The sequence below is a fragment of the Notamacropus eugenii genome, chromosome 5, assembly GCF_028372415.1.
Source record: "Notamacropus eugenii isolate mMacEug1 chromosome 5, mMacEug1.pri_v2, whole genome shotgun sequence".
Lineage (NCBI taxonomy): Eukaryota > Metazoa > Chordata > Mammalia > Diprotodontia > Macropodidae > Notamacropus > Notamacropus eugenii.
This window is the reverse complement of record NC_092876.1, coordinates 203,055,002-203,076,619: the sequence shown is the minus strand read 5'-3', so window position 1 is coordinate 203,076,619 and position 21,618 is coordinate 203,055,002. Positions and strand designations below refer to the sequence as shown.

Sequence of the window (21,618 nt, the reverse complement as noted above, 5' to 3'; positions counted from 1 at the left end):
TTCCTTTTCAACTATACCCCACTGCAGTACCTCAAAATATTATAGATTTAGGAGTGGTACACACACACACACACACACACACACACACACACACACACACGCACACACACACCACTCCCTGCAAGGTTTATCCAAGCTCATAAGCAAAGGCTGGAATCATTTAACTTTGCATCCTGCTTGTCAAACTGGATGTTACATATGCCCTGCCCCAGAGTTGGATGAACTGATTACTTCCTCATGCATGAAGTTGCTTTTAATCTCCCTTGCAAATTTTAGATCCTTTCACAGTTAACTTTCTGCCTAATTCATTCTTACTTCCTCTTCTCCTTAAGCAACTCAAGACTGACCCAACTGTCTACTTTCCCAAAATATTTGTGTGTGTGTGTGTGTGTGTGTGTGTGTGTCTATGATACAAACATTTTTCTCCATCGATCACAGTGGAGATATCATATTTGGATCCTAACATCACAGTCCATGAAATAGCACATGAATAACAATTCTACCTACTGCTAGCCCTTTCCTTCCCCTTTGTCTACAACAGAGTATAGGTTTCAATCACTTTCCACATCTCATTTTCCAGTCATCTCTGTCAGGATCCCCATGCCAAGACCACCCCTCTCTTTTCACTCCTGTTTTTTTACTATTAGAAGACACCCTGTTTTCCAGAACTAAAGCCCAACAAGCAAGCCGTGCCCTGAGCTTAGCATGACAATCCTTTGCTCTTACCTTCTGGATAAACTCCCCGGCAGTAAAGTCTCAGAATTGTTTCCCACTAGCCCCAGGTTGTCCCTGAGTTTTGATAAGCATCTGCAGAAACCACATTCTGATCATGAAGCCCTGCAATGAATCAAACTTGCCTCATCGTTGCTGTTTCCCCCTCATTGTTACAGCAACAGCTCACTGCATTTTTCTTTGTCTAGTCACCCTTGTATGTATCAAGGTTTTGCCTCACTACAGTAGGCCTCTTCCTAGAGGAGACCCTGGCATATATGTTTAGTTACTCCCCTCCAAAGGAATAAAGAAGGCTTTTTTGCCTATAACCTCTGTGAGCTCTTGGGTTTTATTTTTCAGAGTTTTAACAGTTGGTACATAACCTCTGGGATCTCTTTAGTATTTTCAGAGTTAACAATTGTTGCATAATCTCTGGGATTCTTTGGTCATTTATTTGTAGGCTGTGACATCTCTTTGATATATCTTTTATGCCCCTACTTACATCCATGCATCTATTCACTATAACTTGCATAGCACACAATTTTGATCTTGAAAGACTGTGATACTGCAGAATTCATAGCCAGATAGCATGACTGGAAGACTAAGACATGTTTCAGAGTTAAAAAGAGAAAGTTTCAAGGAAGATCTAGAATGATCAAAAATATTATAAAAATTTCCAAATGTAATGTAGCTCGCTATTCATCCTTATCAATTCTAGGTCCAACTTATTGTCCATCTGCAGTCTACATTAGTCATGTATGCTGATAGATAAGCTCAATGTTGTTAGACAGAACAACAGGCATTCTTCATTCCTTTGACTTTTCCTACACAGATTGTTAGGCCAAACTCTTCTAAGTGATTATAAACCTTGTTTAAGAGGTTTTCCAATGTTCTTTGCCTCTCATCTGTTAAAAAAAAAAAAAAAAAAGAGCTTCTAGAGGATCAGTCTCTTAAATTTGGACCCCATGCTAAGCATCTTCCGTGATAGTGACAGTTGCCATTGACAAACATGTCTCCCTGTTTTTTAGCTTCTCATAATACTACTAATCAGTGGATTGGACAGAGTTCTCTCTGCTGTTTCATCTTTTAAGGATCTAATTTTTTTTTAATATACTTGTGGAGTAGACTTTATTGGAAGAAAGCCTCTAAAATCTCTAAAGGGATTCCTAACCTCTTTAATGTCATGAACCCCTTTGGCAATCTGATAAAGTCTATGGATTCTTTCTTAGAAAATCTTTTTAAATATATGAAATAAAAATGCATGGAATTACAAACAAAATCAGTTACATTTAACACCATTATCAAAATATTTTAAGAAGTTCTAAGATCCCAGGCTAAGAAACTTTAATGTTTCATTTTGTTTTGTCATGTCAAATACTTATAGTCAACAAACAATAAAGTCAATGACATCTTGTATTTTCTACACTATAGTCAATTGTGTGTTCAAATAATAGACACCTATTGAGATTTATTTAGCATCCACTATGTGTCAGAAGCTGAAATAACTCCCTCCCATAAATGAATTTACATTCTATTGGAGAAGTCAATGTGTCAGTGAGTCAGTGTGTGTGTGTGTGTGTGTGTGTGTGTGTGTGTGTGTGTGTGTGTGTGTGTGTGTGTGTACACAAAATATATAAGGTAGATTGGAAAGGCAGGCACTAGCAACAGGTGTACGGATCTGAAAAATCCGTAGGTAGGGGATGGTACTTCAGCTGAGTTCTGGAAGAAACTAGTGATTCCAAGACACAGAGATAAGGAAGCATTAGGTAGAACCAAGGCTGATATTCATGAGATGAAGTGTTAAGTTTCAGAAAGAAACAATAAGGTCATAGATCAAGGAGTATGTGTAAGCAAATAATATGTAATTAATCTGGAAAGGTAATTTTAAGCTAGTTTGGGAAGGTGTTTATAAATGCCAAACAATGGAGTTTTAACCATAAAAAGATGGTCTCTAGTAGGATGCTGTTAGCAAAAATCTTCCCGTTGCCTTCTCATGCTTTCATCAAGCATGCCCTAAATATGCCATGCATATACTATGAAAGATGTTATAGATGGGGATGTAAATATATGGGTTGATAATTTTTAATCTTGATTGCCTTTGGTGGGAGGTAGTGATAATATCTGTGATTTTTCCTAATCTTTTGGTATCAAACCCTCTCTCAGATGTCTTAAAAATTAATTCTTTAACACCCTTACAACCATCTCACCTCCAGCATGATCCCCTTTCATGCACACTTGGTCTAGTTTAGCTATTTGTCTCATCTTTGTTTCTTTAATGTAATTTCTGTTTTCTCATAGAATACACTGAGAACTACAATGTTGTTATTGCTGCTGCTGTTCATCTGTGTCTTTCTCTTTGTGACCCCATGTGGCATTTTCTTGGCAAAGATACAGCAGTGGTCGCCATTTTCTTCTCTAGGTCATTTTAAAGAGGAAGAAACTGAGGCAAACAGAGGTAAGTGACTTGTCCAGGGTCATACAGCTAGAACATGTAGAATCTAAATGTGGTAACTTCACTCTCATCGATGGAAAAAAGAATTTGTTTTAGAAAGCCTTTTGGACCTTTTCTATTTGGGGGCATATGTATTGCTCTTCTTCCATTTTTATCCTAAAATTTTACCTTCATAATGAACTGGCTTAGTTGAGGAAGTTACTAAGCTTTTGGTAAACTTATTTTCCTCTCCAGAGCTTCTGATGGTCTTATAAAGCAATATTTATACTCTCAGGAAGAGAGACAACAGGATATACTAGAAATGGTTCTGAATTTGGAGTCATAGGACCAGGGTTTGTATCAAAGTAGTACCACATGCTACTTACGTCACCCTGGGGAAGTCACATAACATATCTTAGCCTCATTTTCTGTCCCTGTAAAAGACAGTTGGACTAGATGACCCGTAAGATCCCTTCAAGTTCTAAATCTAGAATTTAGAATGATTCTGACCTGCAACATGGTCATAATTAAGATTTAGGAAAATTATTCATGTATTTATTTTTATATGATGACTATTACAGTGGAAGAAGGGTTATATTTGTTCAACTTGGTCCTAGATGGTAGGACTATGGGGTAATCCATGGAAGCTATAAATATATCTAGTTGTATCAGCCACATTGTTCCTGTCCCTCTTGACTGGTCTCTCTTTTTAAAGTGAATATGCTGAAAGCTTTAGCTGCACAGTCCTAGTCTGGGCTGATTAAGGTAACCATGTTGTGGAGCTAGTATTTAGCCTTCTGGGAGATTAACTCCACAGAGAATTTTTCTCCCAATGATCAAGACTGTCTTGGCATAAATCATGGTAGGAAAAAAGAATGCACTCTTTTATATAAGAGACATTTTGTCATGACCTAAAGAAAAATATCCTAATAACCAAAGCTGTCCAAAAGTGGAATGGGTTGCCACAAGAAGTAGTAAGTTTCTCTCCATTGAAGGATTCCCATAAAGGCTACAACAATAAACAAGAATTTATTAATCATTTGCTATATTCCAGACACTGGGTTAAACACTTTGGGGATACAAAAAAAAAAAAAGACCAAAACATAGTCCTTGACGTCAAAGAGCTTACATTCCAATGAGGGAGACAATATGTAAACAACTGCTCGCTGGCCATTTTTAGATATCTTGTAAAGGGGATTCTTATTCAGGTACCGATTAGGCTAGACAGTCTCTGTGCTCCCTTATAAGTCTGAGATTCCATGATATTGTGATCATAGGATCTCACAACTTCTCATCCAAAGAAGGCTTTGCTCTCTTCTCAGCCTATGGGAAAGCCACCTTTTTGTTGTTGTAAGAAACTGGTTTTTATTTTCCTGCTGTATATTTTGACTCTTAGACTCACTGGAGTAAAATTTAAGACTACCCTGTGGTAGTTGCTACCCTCCCCACCATGGCTTGAAAACAGAAGGAGCTGAGAATCAGTCTTCAGTAGCAAGCCGAGCACCCCCATATTCAATAGGACACTGTTGGATGGGCACAGGTAGCACCTGAAGTCCTTCAGATCCCTCTGCAACCTCAGGTCAAGTAACAGTCAGTTCTGGAGATGAGTTCACCTATTCACCCTAAAACTGCTGTTTTGTCAATACCTTTCCAGCTGCTGTCTTTTCCTCCTTTTCAGACTCCTCTGCATCATGATAGACGTAATGATCAGGCATGAACTCCTATGGTTTCCCACAACAGATGGCACCAAGGCTATACAGAATGTCTCAGGCCAGCATCTATCTATCACCTCAGACCCCCTGAGTGAGTTCCCTTATTGGTGCAATGAATAGCAAAGTCTACATATCAAAAGTCTCTGTTACTGAGTGGAATGGTTGAGATGTCAACAAAAGATGCTTCAATCAAAAGCTTTTGATCAGCTCTAAAGAGAAGTAATTATCAAGAGGCAAGGCTCCTGGAGAACAACCTGGATCTGATTAGTGGGAAATGCCCAGCAATAGATGTGGCACCAATGGCAGCAGGAAATTTCAAAATCTCAAGGTAACCAGGGCTTCTTTATGATATACTGCTCCTCAGCTGGATTTGCACAGATGCTTTTTCCAGGTTCTCTTCAGATTTGTCATGTAGATGCTTTCAGTATTTTCTAAAAGCAGCTTTTAGTTGATGTCTTTTGTTTTTTACACCAACATATTTTTCTTCAATTTTCCTCTCTTTGCCTTCCAGGAGAGCCATGCCATATAACAAGTAATATTTTTTTTAATTTAAAAATCAAGAGGGAAAAAAATCAGCATAACTGCTCAGTACATTGAAAAAAATCTAAAAATAGGTGCAAAGTACCACAACCCTAAACGTACCATCTCCACAAAGAGGTAGGTGGATAGGAAATGTCACCTTATATCTTTTCTTTACTGCCATTCTTGTACTTAGTAATTTTGCAACATTTACTTTTGATTTTTCTGTGTATGTGGTAGTTTTTTCCATTTTCATGTCTGTAATCATGTATCTTGTTTTCTTCATTCTGCTTTACTCTGCGTCAGTTCAAGTAGATCTTTCCTTGATTCTCTGTATTCATCAAATCCATCATTTCTTATGGCACAGTAACATTCATGTGCTGGAGTTTGTTTAACCATTCTCCAATCAATAGATATCTATTTTGTTTCTAATTCTTTGCTACCACAACAAAATACTGCTATAAATATTTTGGTGTATAAGGAGACTTTCTTCTTATCAGTGATCTCCGTGGGCTATAAGCCTAATAGTAGAATCTCTGGGTTAAAAGCTTAGGTATTTTATTTGCATAATTCCAAATTGCTTCCCAAAATTGTTGAACTGATCCACAACTCCATCAACAATGTATTAGTATGCCTGTCTTTTCACAAGTCTTCCAACATTTACTATTCCCATTTTTTTACATCTTTGCCAATTTACAGGATGTGAAATGAAATCTCAGGATTGTTTTTTTCACTTGTTATTAGTGATTTGTCACGTGTGTGTGTGTGTGTGTGTATATATATACACATAGGTACATATATACAATTTCATATATACATATATATGTTGTGCATACACAAATATACAGACACATTTGTTGTAAAAAATCCTTCTCTAGTAAGGGTATCTTTGTATCTAAGATATATACATAATTAACAGAGACACACATAGACATCCTTCCATCATCGGTTTCCCATTTCTTTTCCTGAGCTCTGCTAAAGCAAAGTGTCACTAGGCTCCTGTACCAGCCACAAGCAAGTTTCTGCCTTTTGGTTTTCTGCAGCATAGGGGGCAGAGGAGAAGAGCTGAGTTCTGTTGTGAGACAGTGGGTTGGCCTGTGTAGCCCTGGCAAAGTATGGTGGCTAGTGGGAGAAGGTGTTCTGAAATGAGAGCAATAAGGCTTATGAGTTACCCTTCTCTGCTCTTGCCTTATTGGATTATTATTACTTCATTAAGATCCTTGGTATCTTAGACCAAGTAGAAATGGGACCATCAAACCTTACATAAGAATCCCTATGGGCAGCATTGACATAGAAAGTCACATATTAACATTATCAATATTCTATTGCATTTTTATTTATTTTGTTATATATTTGCCAATTACATTTTTATCTGTTTCTGGTCAGCTGAGGAGTATAGCCATTGTGTTTGACATCTCTTTCCTACACCACAGAAACACAAGGAATTGTTTTATTTAATATACACAGTTCCTATTTTGCAAAGGTTTGAGAGAGTGTGAAGATTAGAGAAAGTTTCTAGTCCTTTGTCTTGTTGGTCATGTGACTCCAAAGTGCCACCACTCTTTCTTTTGTAGATCTATTCTTCCATTTAGAAGATCAGGTTTCCTAACACCCAGTTAGGTTCCTACAGAAAAGAGTTTGAAGATATTCTCCCTCTTTATCTGTAAGACACACAGGGCTTTAGACAATGTAAAGGTTTCCTTTTAAAATTGTGATGGACACTATGCACAGCACCATATAGGATCTTGTTCTAGATGACGTTAAAACCAAAAACTCCCTTTCCCAATGTTCCTCTATGTTTTTGTCACCTTCCTTTGGCAGACAGGAGCTATTGCTGTCACTGACATTTACATAGTGCTTCAATGGTTTGCGAAGAGTAACGTCGTTTAGTGGAGGGAGTGAGGAAGACTCCAGGTTCAAACCCCGCCTCAGACACTCACTGACAGTGTGATCTTGGGCAACTAATTTGAAGTCTTGACTTTGGTATCCTCATCTATAAAATAAAATGATCAGAATCAATGATCTCTGAGGTCCCTTTTATCTTTAAATCTGTGATTCTCACAATAATCCTATGAGGTAGGTCAAGAGGTAGGCTGGTAAATGTTTTACACCCCAGCTCTCTGTGAGGAAAGGGGTGAGGTGGAGAATATATATGTGACACACTTTTAAGTCTAATCTGCAATATAATTTTTTTTTTTTACTGCTTTCTTAAGTCAAAACCAGGAATGGGGAACTTGCAGCAGCCTTAAGGCCACATGTGATCTTCTAGGTCCTTGGGTGCGGCCTTTTGACTGAGTCCAAGTTTTACAGAACAAATCTTTTTATTAAGGAAATTTGTTCTATGAAGTTCAGATTTGGTCAAAGGACCACTTTGGAGGACCTAGAGGGCTACATGTGGCTTTGAGGCCACAGGCTCTCCACCCCTGGTCTAGACAATCAAAAAAGTCAAGCCCTGAAGCATTTGAAGTATTTGCTGATTTCTGAGGTATAAATACTTTCGCTGAAAATTTTACAGTTATCTCTTAAAAGCTGGCACAAATTGACTTGAGTACATCATTGGTCTTATAGAAAATCTTATCCCCATGTTCTCGTATGAGTAAACTGATGTTAAGTGATTTCCTCAAGATTATACAGCTTTTAAGTATCAAAGATATGATTTGAACCCAGATCTTCCTGAATCCAAGTCAAACTTCTAATCCATTACAGTATGGAAAGACTTGTATAAGAGGTAGAGAGCATTATGAAATATAAAATGAATAATTTTGATTACATTAAATTTAGAAGGTTTTGTACAAATATAACCAACGTAGCCAAGATTAGAAGGAAAGCAGAAAATTAAGGGAAATTTTTATAGAGTTTTTCAGATAAAGGCCTTATATCTCAAATATATAGAGAACTTTGTTAAATTTATAAGAATATGAGTCATCGAGCTCTGTTGAAGCAGAGTGTTTGATAAATGGTCAAGGGATATGAACAGGCAGTTTTCAGATGAAGAAATCAAAGCTATGTATAGTCATATGAAAAATTACTCTAAATCACTATTGATCAGAGAAATGCATATTAAAACTCTTTTGAGATACTATCTCATACCTATCAGATTGGCTAAAATGATAGAAGAAAAAGACAAATGTTGGAGAGGATACGGAAAAATGGGGATATTAATATACTGTTGGTAGAATTATGAACCTCTAAAGCCATTCTGGAGAGCAATCTGGAATTACGCCCAAAGAGTTGTAAAACTGTGTACATCCTTTGACCCAGCAATGCCACTATTAGGTCTGTTTCCCAAGGTGATCAGGGGAAAAAGAAAGAACTATTTCTGAAATATTTATAGCAGCTCTCTTTGTGGTGGCAAAGATCTGGAAATTGACAGAATGCCCATCAATTGGGGAATGGCTGAATAAGTCGTGGTATATGATTATGATGGAATACTACTGTGCTGTAGAAGTGATGTGCAAGTTGATTTTTAAAAAATCATGAAAAGACTTGCATGAAATAATGAAGAGTAAAATGAACAAAACCAAAAGAATGTTACAGTAACAGCAATATTGTTTAAAGAGTAACTGAATGACTAAGCTATTCTGAGTTATATGAATATTCAGATCAAATACAAAGGACCTATGAATGAAGATGCTATCCATCTCCAGAGAAAGAACTGATAAATGAGAGTATATATTGGATAGTTTCACACATACACACACATACATATATACATACACATACTTACACATATAGCAAATGTTGGCCTTCTCTAGTGTGGGATTGGGAAGGAGAGACAAAAACAGCTTGGAACTCAAAACGTAACAAAAAAAATACTGGGTAGACTGATTGGCACTGGTTTCAGCACATATCCACTGTATTAGCATTAGTTAAAACTCCCTATAAAATGGTGATATTTTGTGATTTTACTTTTGTGACTCATAAATTCATATTGTGAACAATTAAGGATCTGAGGGCTTCAAATTGGCCTGGGTATCCTCTAAGGGGGCAATGCCCCCAAATATCCCAGGGAGATTACAGCTCCATATACTGAGGAGGTGTATAGGAATGCCCATTGGAATGGATATTGCACAGAAGGATAGACTCCTACTGCAGGGAGGACTCCTGGGAAAAGTAGTGTGCTTCCCTATCACCTGTAGCAATGAACTCCTTCATTGTTGCTCTCCATTTTCAATTATTTATTAATAAGTTATTTAAGTTGGTCTCCTGGAAATTATTTAGACATTGTTCTCACTTTCAAAGTTTTAGAAGCAAATTTTTATCTGTCCACCAATGCCTTTTACAGTAGATTGAATATTAATAGGATCATAAATATAGAGCTGGAAGGCATGCTAGAGAAGATCAAGTTCAACTTATTTGTTTTACATGACGAATCTGAGGCACAGAGTCAGATAACTAATAAGTGTCTGAAGTAAGACTTGAACATGGACCTTCCTCACTTCAAATCCAGCTCTCTATCCTCTACACCAAGTTTTTATTGAATGTTGTTCAGTCATTTCAGTTAGGGTTTTGCCATTTCCTTCTCAAGCTCATTTTACAGGTGAGAAAACTGAGGCAAAGAGTTTAAAAAGTTAGGTGACTTGCCCAGGGTCACCCATCTAATAGGTACCTGAGGCCAGATCTTAACTCAGGAAGATGAGTTTTCCTGTTTCCAAATCTAGTGCTCTGTCCACTGCCCCACTTAGCTGCTCTTTTTGTCAAATGAGTGAGATATATTTTGATCATGAAAAAGCTAACTTCCTGGCTTCAGAATGCATACCTGATATTTCACAAGATAAAAAATGGCCCTTAATTATTGCCTCCTACTCAACCTTATTGCAATCTGGAAGGGATAAATAGGACAGTGGCTACTTTTCACCACAGTATCTCTTGTCTCCTCCCAAACTAGTAATCCAATAAACATTTCAATTCAATCAGCATTATTAAGTGTCTACCATGTGCCAGGCATTGTGCTAAATGCTGGTGATACAATCAATAAAAAGAAAGATGGTCTTTGCCCTCCAGGAGCTTGCACTCTGAAGACTTCCAGTCTCTAGCTGCCAAGCCCTTAAGTTCACAAGGCTCTCTCTGCCTCCTGTGCTACTACACTTGCTTCCCCTCTTTGCCCTTTATTTTACCTGGCTCAATGCAGTCCAAGGACAGACTGACTAATTTTACCATAGGTACAAGTAGAGTACACACAGGAGATTGTTCAGAGTAGCTTTAGCTTTAAATTCTGAATCTTCCATTTTTCAGGATCTCTCCAGGAAGTCTCTTCTGATCTCTTGACCAAGGCTAGCACATGTCATTTTCTTACAATTGCCATCTCCTTCTTTATATTTGCTACTTATGTGACCTTAGATAAAGCATCTCATGTCTCTTGGGGCTCACTTTGTCATCCATAAAATGCGTCGGTTGCCCTAGATGATATCACAAAGCTCTAAAGCCTATAAGCTTATATTTCTAGGATGCTTCTTAGTGTTCTGGTTTGCTCTGATCCTGCTTGGCTGCACCCAACATTTTTTGAATGCCATTGTGACTTTGCCTGGCTTATTGTATAAGCCTGCATAGTACAATGAAAAATATGCTGACTTCAAAATTAGAGAAGCTGAAATTGACTTCTGGTTCTGTCCCTAATACCTTGTGTGACTTTAAACAAGTTATTTATAGCTACCCTGTGCCTCAGTTTCCTTATCTGTAAAATGAGGGGATTAGACTGAGGTCTCTTCTAGCTTCCAAATCTACCACCTTTTACTTTAAAACTTACTGAGTTCCTTTTTCACACTCTGTGTCTCCTGTTCCTCCTAATGTGCCCTTTTAACTTCAGTCTAATGAGCAACCTTCCCTGAGACCTAACTCTCCCAGTTTCACTTTCCTCATTTATAAAATGAGGGCAAGAGTAGTATCTACCTCCTAGGGTGGTTGTGAGGATCAAATGAGATAATTTTTCCAAGAACCTTACAACCTTTAGAGTTCTATCTAAAGGTTATCAGCTAGATGGCGTAGTAGAGAAGAGTGGAGTCAGGAAAACCTGAGTTCAAATATGACCTCAGATGCTTACTAGCTGTGTGACCCTGGGCAAATCATTTAACCCAGTTTGCCTAAGTTTCTCCATCTGTAAAATGAGCTGGAGAAGGAAATAGCAAGCCACTTGGGTATCTTTGCCAAGAAAACACCAAATGGGGTCATGAAGAGTTATACAGAATTAAAAATGGCTAAACAACAACATTATTATTGTTACTTCACAGGATTGCTGTGAAGCTCTAATGAGATCACATATGTCAATTGCATTGAAAAATTTAAAGCATTCCATAAATACTAGCCAGATAATAGTATCAGTGTTACGAACAAAGGCTATACCATCAGCCCATTGATATTAGGGGTGGTGGATGTGATTTGAATGAATAGGAAAATAGTGTGGTCTGGCAGCTCCTATGACGGTGGTCTCCCAAATGGGCCATGACCTGAACCCAAGGAATGTGTGATCCACTGATAGGTAAAAGTAAGTCATTACTAAATATTTGCTATGTGCCAGGCACTATGCTGTGAACGCAGAAAGAGACAAAAGAGTTTCTGCCTTCAAGGAGCTCAGGATTGCATGGGGGAGACAACCAGAAAACAAATATGTACAAACAAGCTTTATACAGGATAAACAGGAAATAATTAAAAGGGGAAAGGTTCTGGAATTAAGAAGGATTAGGAAAGATATCCTGTAGAAGATGGAATTTTGGTTAGGACTTAAAGGAAGCCAGTAGGCAGATATGAAGAGGAATAGGATTTAGGACATGGGGGGCAGCTAGAGAATTAAAGACTGACTGTCGTTTGTGGAATGAGTAGGACACCAAGGTAAGCAGGACAAAGAGCATGTGATGTGGAGTAAGATGTGAGAAGACTGGAAAAGTGGGAGGGGGGCTAGGTTATAGAGGACTTTGAATGCCAGACCTAGGATTTTGTATTTGATCCTGAAGAAACTGGAATTTATTGAGTATAAGGCAGGAGATGACACATTCAGAACTGAGCTTTAGGGAAATGACTTTAGTGGCTGAATGGAGGATGGATTAGAATAAGGAGAAACTTGAGATAAGCAGACCCACCATCCTGCTATTGTAATTATCCAGACGTGAGGCCTTGAGGGCCTAGACCAGAGTGGGGGCAGCGTCAGAGAAGATCAGGGGGTCTATTTGGCAGATGTTGCAAAGATGAAATGACAGGCCTTGGCTGCAACTTGGATATAGGGGGTGAGAGATAGTGCAGACTCCAGGATGACTCCTGGGTTGGTAACCTGAAGTACTAAGAGAATGGTGGTTCACTCTACAGTAATAGTAAAGTTAGTAGGTAGGAAGAGTTTAGGGGGAAAGATAAGGAGTTTGGTTTTGGATATGTTAAGCTTAAAATGACTGCCAGATATCCAGTTTGATAGGTGTTAAAGGCAATTGATATGCAAGGTTTGAAGGTCAGCAGAGAGGATAAGACAGGATAGGTAGATCTGAGAATCATTAGCATATAGATAATAATTAAATCCATGGGAACTGATGTGAAAAGAAGCAATACAGACAGAAAAGCAAAGAGAAACTAGTACAGTTAGAGGGCAAAATATAGATGAGGATCTAGCAAAGGATAGTGAGAAGGAATGGTCACATAGGTAGGAGGAGAATCAGAGAAGAGTCGTCCTGAAAACCTAGAAAGTGCCAGGTAGAAGAAGGTGATCGATATGATTAAAGGTTGCAAAGAGGTCAAGGAGAAGGAGGCTTGAGAAAAGGCCATTAGTGTGGGGAATTCAAATATCACTGGTGAATTGGGTGGGAAGAGTTTTGGTGGAATTAAGAGTTCAGAAGCATCCCTCCTCTTCCCCAGGAGGCTAAAGGCTAGGCTAGAAACAAATGCCCAGGCTCTTCTAGTCAGATGGGAGGCCCTATCTTACTACCCCTCTTCCCTCCAAAACAATGCAGTAGGAGATAAATCGAACTTGGACTGAAGGAAATGGAAGTCCTGCTCCCTACCAACTTTTCTCTTCCTCTTCCTTCAAGGGACAGATGCAGCAGGAGATGAAAGGCCTTAGATGCAAGAAACGGTTGCTTCTCTTTGCACTGGAGGCTCTCTACATCATGTTTCGAGATGAAGCTGGCAGCAGGAAGTGGAAGTTGCCTTGTGCTGGCACAAGTGGAAGTCACTTTCTCCTCTGGAACTATATGGGTCCAGTAGCCTTTGATGCAGTGGGAGACCTTGGCCTTTCTAAGCTGAGGTCTTCAACAGGTCTCAACTTGACTGAGGCAAGGGTGATTAAGGATAGGTAAGAAATGAGGCAAAGGAAGGGCCTCTTTTACTTAGTAAAAAAAAATCTATCTGGGAGGCGAAGACCCTCAGGTTTTCTAGCCAAAACAGAAACTACTGCTATTTACATTCACTCAGGGCCATCAAGACCCAAACAATGACCAATTGAACTTGGACTGGGATTGCACACACAGCATCAACTACACTAGTGTTGTTGAGAAAATCAACACACATACCCCCAATCCTACACTCCAAAAGTGCGGTGAACCAGTAAGGGCCCTGCCCCTCCCTGTTCTCTTGGGAGGGAGAGGGGAATATTTGCGTGTGACGGGGAGAAGGCACGGATAGGCTGCATCCCAGTCATTGTTACCTTTCTCTCCAAACTCACAACTCTTCTAAATTTTTCTATTACTCTAAAAAGCACCAATCTCCTGCCAGTCACCTAGGTTATCACTCAGAATTTCATTCTCACTTTCCCCACATCACTTAATGAGTTACGAAGTTTTGTCATTTCTACCTCTACCTTCGGTTCTCCACTCTCCTAAGCTAAGCTTAACATTTTTGCCTCCCTTTCTGTCCTGTAAAAAATGCCTCTGCCACTCCCCCCCAAAAAATTAAAGCTGTAAAATTTAGACATGGATCAGATAGTTTCTATGGAATGCCTTCTTTATTTTGGCCTTTCTTTCCATTGCCATTGACATGACCATCATCCAACGTACCACTTTATTTTCAGAACACCCCAAAACATGATGTTCTCTTATTTTTTGTTGTTGTTTGATCATTTCTGACTCTTTTTTCATGACCCCATTTAGGGTTTTCTTGGCAAAGATACTGAAGTAGTTTGCCATTTCCTTCTTCAGCTTATTTTACAGATGAGGAAACTAACGCAAGCAGGGCTAAGTGACTTGCTTAGAGTCACACAACTAGTAAGTTTTCTGAGGCTATATTTGAATTCAGGTTTTCCTGATTCCAGGTCCAGTGTTCTATGCACCATGACACCTTGCACAGGTAAAATAGTATAGTGGGCAGGACATTTGACTGGGTATCAGGAGACTATTCTAGCCCTCAAATCACTGTTCTTCCTGGAATGCCAGTTACTTAGTACATCTCTGCTGCAGGAGAGACTGAGAAATAAACAAGATGCCTTGCCCTCATGGAACTTACAGTGTCACAAGGAAAATTCAATTTACATTTATTGATGTCTTGCTACATTCCAGGCACTGCTGAATCATAATTATATCAAATTTAAACTTTATTGGGGGGAAAAAGGTGAGATGCATATAATGAAAGCATAGACCAGTAAGAATTTCTGGACCCAAATAAATCATTCCAGGAAACCATTTCTCCTTCTACCATCATAGAGTAGTAAAGCAAGAAGGAATGCTTTGATGAGCACACCTTTACATTTTTGAGCTAGTTGTTCATTTTATAAACAAAAATGAGAACATTTTCAATCTATCAAACAACACATAAGTATTAGTCATATTTTAGTCTGCCTTCCATACACAGTGACCCATTTCACAGTTATTGATGTATTTTGTTGAAATTTCTTGCCTCCTGAAAAAGTATTTAGAAGCAGTTGTTCATGACTTGTTCTAGGCTAGTCATTGAAATGGGGTTTTTTGTTTGTTTTTGACCAATGGATGTGGAATAAAATATGAAAGGCATGAAAAAAGAATTAATTCTATTACACATCTATTAAAATTGAATCAAAAGCTAGAATACCTCCATGAGCAAAAGGTTTAATCAGCTCCCCAACTTCACTTTTCCAGATGAAATGTCAAAGATATATGATTTTGGTAGGTATGGCAACTCTCTTTACCTGTAAGATGACAGTATGTATATAACTTACAGTCTTACAGGGTTTAAATGAAATACCATGATTCCCTCAGAGCAGGTTAGTGTGAGTTCAGTTTTCTATATGTTATGTTGCATGATATCTAATAACTAATACTATTTCAATTCTTTTTTTATCTGAACCTTTGGTTTCATTCATGTAAGAAGCTCTATGGTGAGAAAACTCTTTCTATTAATGCAGAGCTTCTCTTAGAGTGTTGCCTGAGACACTGAGATGTCAAGTGATTTGCCTAGAATTATGTGTCATAGTGGGAGGCCTAGTAAAGGCCAACTTTATCCTCTAGAGCATACTCCCTCCTGTTTCAAAATAGTGTAATAAAAGTGGAAAGATACTATAGACTGGATGGTAAAACTCACAAATAAGAGTTGTTCAATAACAACAGCAGCTGTTATCCTGGAGTAGTATGATTTCTTACAAGTTATATCTACTTTAAAAATACAATTTTATTGTGACTACTTTTGTGCTATATTTGACACTACTATACATTGAAATTGTAGTGGATGTATGTGATTTGAAGTTTCCTTTGAAAATTAAGGTCCAAGAGCTAGGAATAAAGTGCTGCTGGTCACCTGTCACATTTTTTACTAGTACAATTTAAATTATACCAGAGGCAGAGGCTTATAATGAACAATATATAGTGTTGGGAGTCAGGGATCCTGGGCCTTAGCTCTAGTTCTGCCATATAGATAGCCTTAAGCAAGCTACATAATTTCTCTGGGTCTCAGTTCTCTTGTCTGTTTATATAGGAGGTAGTATTCAGCCATGGAAAGAGCTCTGGACCTATATGAGGAGACAGGATAAAATCCTGGTTCAGACCTGTGATGACAAGCAAAATAGGATTTTTTGCTGTTTTTGTTTTAGTATAATCAAGTGCCTCTGATTGAATCTTGCCTTTATCAATCAAGAGTCTTAAGTAGGAGTAAAGTACAGAAATAAGAGTGTTTTTAACTAGAAACAGTATATGTATTTGTATTGGTAATTATTTTAATGTGATTAAAGATCTTCCCCACCCATTAATGGGCCTACCCATTAAGGGGAGTTTGATTAGGGAAGATTTGTGGGAAGGCCTGAGCCTTTTTGTTAATGAGGCACTGGTTCTCAAGGGTTATGATGCCCTCTGGCTCTAAAAAAGGTATAAATACTCTGAGCTGAGGTTTTACTTTGGAACTTACTAGAAGTGTTTGTTTGGCTTTGGGACTCTGGGAAGCCACTAAGGAGCCCCCAGGTTTGGAAAACCCAGATGGTGGTGCTTCCCTCCTGACAACTATGGTCTGACAGTTGGACATGTCTGTTGATGGTCAAGCAGAGGAAGCCATGTCTGTCAACTTTTCATTTCTCTATATTTTCTTTGAAGTTCAGGGTGCTAACTTCCCTGAACTAGGTGGATGATATATGTGCTTGGTTAAAGTTATTGTTAACCCCTCAAAAGTTGCCTTTCCTTTTATGAATGCAGCTCTAAGAATCTGTGATAGCAGACCCCTTGTGTAGGTTGAGGTGTTTACTGATACAAGACCTTAGTTGTGTATCTGTGGGCAAGGGACTTAACTTCTCTGGGTCTGTTGCTTCATGTAAAATAAGAGATGCAGACTTGCATCTTGGAATCCTATGAACAGAAGACATCCATTTACATTGTTGACTGGAGAAATAAGTAAAAATAATAGGTAGTTTTGCATTATGAATGGTGAATCAGCAAAACATGAGTTCCAATCCTGTCTCTGACACAATAGTTATACAAACTTAGGCAAGTCATCTTATCTCTCAATGTTTTAGGCAATTCTTATGACTAAAAGTTTCAAAGCAAGTATCATGCCCATATTGGTAGAGCGTGTTTCCTCACTGGGAGCCCTCTTTGCCACCAAAATCACAAGTGCTTCTTTTTTTCTGTCTAGCCTTGTGGGATATCTTTTGTGTGTGTGTGTGAACATTTAAGTGTTGATTCCCCTTTACGGTTAGGTTAACAAAAGTATGGAAAGCAGTTCTTCCAAGGTCAAGCATGGATCATTCACAGAGGTCTAAACCTGACGTTTTCAGCTACTCAGCTGAGAGCATAACTTTCTCCTCCACAGGATACAAAGTAAAGCTGGAAATGTTGGTATATTGTAATGTTGAAACTGAAGTCATGTGTCCAAGTTGGTAACCAAGCAGTTAGTTTTTGAAGGTATGAACAAGGAACTTGCCCCATCTAGCTGTTGCATGTGCTCCCAGTAAACAGAGGAATGCCTGTTTCCTCTGTCCACATTTAGTTTTTCTTTGATATGGGTAAAAGGATATACTCTCTATCTTAGTTGGTGTCATTAACAGAGATCACTTTAAAACCCAGATTTCAAGTAAAAACCAAGAATTCCTAGTAATAATAAACTGTATTCTCAACTATAAAGCCCTCCCTCAGTACTTCATTGTGGTATGGAGGTGACTGTGGGATTTCAAAGGGAAAACAAGCTCTGACAGGTCATACTCCCTCTGGATAGGCTTTGGGGGCAATGCTAGGGTCAGACTGTAATCTGAGGACCAGCTGAATTGAGTTCAGAGGTGTTGATCCCCAATAGGTGGCAAATGTTGTTGGAGTTTTTTTTATTCCACTCTGAGGATTACCACTAATTTATGCTGAATTCTGTTTGTATAGTTGTTGACCTGTTGTCTCCTCCATAAAACTGAATTCCTTGAAAGCAGAGACTCTCTTTTTTCTTCCTTTTTATCCCCAGTGCTTAGAATAGTGCCTGGCACATTGTAGGAGTGTAAAAATTTTTTATTGACTATAGCAATTTAGGAAAATCTGTTTTTATGAAATAAAACAAGCATTTCCATAAAATAATATAATAAAAAGGTGATTGTACATGAAACTGCCCATCTACCATGAATAATTTGCTATTATTTTTAAATATACAACAAAGTTACCATGTAAATTTCTTTCCTATATGGGGCACATAGGATTATCTTCACCATTTAACATTTTAGAAAACTGAGACACTGCAGAGGTGTAATACCTTGCCTGAGATCACACAGAAAGTAGAAAATGAATATCTGGGAATATTACCCAGATGAGGCCCTTCACCATGCTGGGTGCCCTCCTCCAGATACTCAGTAGCTTATCAATGTCCTTCTTAAACTATGATGCTGGGAACTGAACATAATACTCCAAACAAGTCTGATGAAAGGCAGAGTATTACCTTCAATTCTTGGATGCTATGCCACTATAGATTAGTAATTATGTACATTATAAAACATACACTAAAAATAGACATTTTAAAAGATTCTGTGGTGATGGGGGTTCAGACAGTGGAATGCTGGGGATGGGTGGGGATTTTACTTACAAAGCTGCTGTTAGAGGCCTAAGTTGGGTAAGGTTATAGCTTCCAAGACTATTTCTAAAGCAGTCACTTGGGAGGCTATTGGGAGAGATTGGAATAAGGGAGTGTTGAAAGAGGTGGGTGATGGAGTAGGGAAGGTGGAATGGGATTCACCATAACCCCTTGGGCCAGTTCCACAGTTCCCTTGGGCTCATCCCGGAACCTTATTATGAATACCACAGCTCTAAAATAGTGTTTTTAAACCGAGTACCATGAAAGTCCAGGGCTCCACAAAGCATCTTTAGGTCTTAGTAAGGATAAAGAATATTATCCTGGTGTTTTGTCTTGTCTAAAGTTCCATTATCTCCAGACACCAATTCAACCTTGGAGTATAAAAGTTAAGTATGAAAAATTTCCGAAAATTTCCATACCTCCATAAAAATAGAAAACACTTGTTTCAGAAGCCTCTGCTAATATGTGGAACTCAACATGGTTCTGAATTGGATTTGCCCTTAAGTTATCAGTTTAATCACATTCTTCCAGAAAGCTGAAATCAAATGACTAAGATCTCCATATAAAAGCAGTAACCTCATGTATAATGCCATTAAGGTTTTAACTATAGAAGCCCAATTGGAAAGAAGACCCATCTTCATGACAAGCCAAGGTCACAATTACCCTCTCTGCCCCCAAGGATTCATGAGTGTTAAAGTCATGAACGGTTCCATTCTAGTCTACCTAATGGGAAAATACTTCCCTATCTCTTTAATTGCCACATAAACCCACAGAGATGGGTTAGGGAATACAAGGCTTAGAGCAGAGCATCATTCATGAAGCCAGAAGCATGGAACTGCTAATATCACAAGGGCACTAGGAGGGCGTGGAGTTGCTTTGGGTGGTCTGGGAGAGCATTTCTAGGATCCCAAGGATTCAGAAGATCAGGGAGAAAATTTGGCTGACCTTTAGAGGGAAATTCCTAACAGTTAGAAATAACAGTCCTATTATGCTGCAAACAATCTCCCAGAGGAAGTGGTGGAAGCCCCATCAGCTGAGTCATACAAATCTGGACAGTACAGGGCACTTAATAATGTACTTTGGGGAACAATCTTGCATTATAAGGCAAATTACTTCATGATTTCCATCTCTTTCAAAAAAAAACTCCTTGTGGTGACTTCACATCATGGGTGGTCAAAATATAGTCAGTGGACAACACTGTAAAGATGAATCAAAAATAAGATGATTTCTGTTATTAAATTTTTTCATTTTTTCCCTTTCCCTTGCTTGACCTTCATTTTAGTTTTCTTTCTTTTTCTTTCTTTCTTTCCTTCTCTTTCCTTTCTCCTTCCCTTTCTTTCTCTCCTCTTTCTCTTTCCTTTCTCCCTTCCTTCCTCTCTCCTTCCCTCCCTCCTGCTTTCCTCTTTTCTACTCTTCCTTCCTTCCTTCCTTCCTTCCTTCCTTCCTTCCTTCCTTCCTTCCTTCCTTCTATAGAGCCATCTCACTATCCATTCCACTCTACCTGCACCTAACAGTATTAACATTGCTTGTTATATTTTCATTTCTAGACTGTCCATAAATTTACACTCCTTCCCCCTAAGCACTCACAGTCATCCATTTCCATTCCCTGGAGTTTTCTTTTACCAAGGGTTTTTCTTTATATCTATCAGTCTTAGAGGACATGTTAATTAAAATACAAAAGACACTGACAGCTGGGAATCACACATCACTTATACCTCCTGGTGAAGATGTAGAAAAGAATCTGTCAGGTGCAAACAAATTGCAGAGAAAGTTTGCCCAGACCCTGACTGCCGTTCACAGTTTTTCTCATGTAGGTTTTGGCAACTGCCCATTTTATATTCTTGACAGGAAATTAGCAATTAGATTACCTTCAGAATATTTTCTATGTTTCTGTTTCATACAGGGATTTTTAATGTTTGTCATTTGCTGGCAACTTTTAAAATTGCTTTTGAAGCAATTTCCAGAAAGAAGTTTAAAGAAGTCAGACAGCAGTGAATAGAGATCTGCTTTCACTGATTAAAACTGCCACACTGATGGGTAAAAGAAATAATGAAGTCAAAGCAAAGATGAAGAAGACATTAGGAAGATTATCACCTGGTAGCCAGGCAGGCCAGCTTATCATCAAATATTTGCTGAAAGGAAAAGCCTGAATGAAATAAAGACAACCTTCCAGGGAGGTAAGAAAAGGCCAGGATGGTTCTTAGCTTAAAGGAGCATATTGTGAAGATCTAGCTCCGCACAGGCGTAACACACTATCTCTCATGGCAGTGGACTCTCAGGGTGCAAATGGGGTTCTGAAAGGCCATGAGTGTCCTTACTAAATATCCATAGCTTGCTAATTAGGAGCAGTGAGACTACGTGTGTGTGTGTGTGTGTGTGTGTGTGTGTGAGAGAGATCATCAAAGAAAATGACAATGAGACAAAAAAAACTTTTGGGATACAACCAAACCACTCCTTAGGGGAAACTGATGAATTTGAAAATAAAATGGAGCTTTCAACAAAAGAAAGAATGAACAGATTCGTGAATCAGGCATGCAATCAAGGGAAAAAAGAAAACTGGAAAAGCAACAAATCAAAAAACCCCAAGTAAACATAATAATAGAAATCTTAAAAATTAAGAGTACAACAAAATTTAAAGCAAAGCATTTATTGAATTGACCAATAAAACTAGGAACTGATTTCATTTCTAAAAAACTAATTAAATAAATTATTAGGTAATATGATTTTTAAGAAGAGAGGGGAAAACCAAATTGCTAATATAAAATTGAAAGAACTTACAAAGAAAATGAAAAAGAAATGAACAAAATTATTAGAAACTTTCACCTAAAAATTCCACAA

The 21,618-nt window shown here is 38.3% G+C and overlaps 1 long non-coding RNA gene across 1 annotated transcript; it reads left to right on the top strand.

Annotated features, from left to right (window-relative positions):
• The first annotated feature begins 4,522 nt into the window (after positions 1 to 4,522).
• On the top strand, positions 4,523 to 18,292 carry LOC140505677 (uncharacterized). Its single transcript, XR_011967608.1, has 3 exons — positions 4,523 to 5,182; positions 5,366 to 5,511; positions 13,380 to 18,292. It is a non-coding gene; the product is annotated as an uncharacterized lncRNA (long non-coding RNA).
• Positions 18,293 to 21,618: the final 3,326 nt, after the last annotated feature.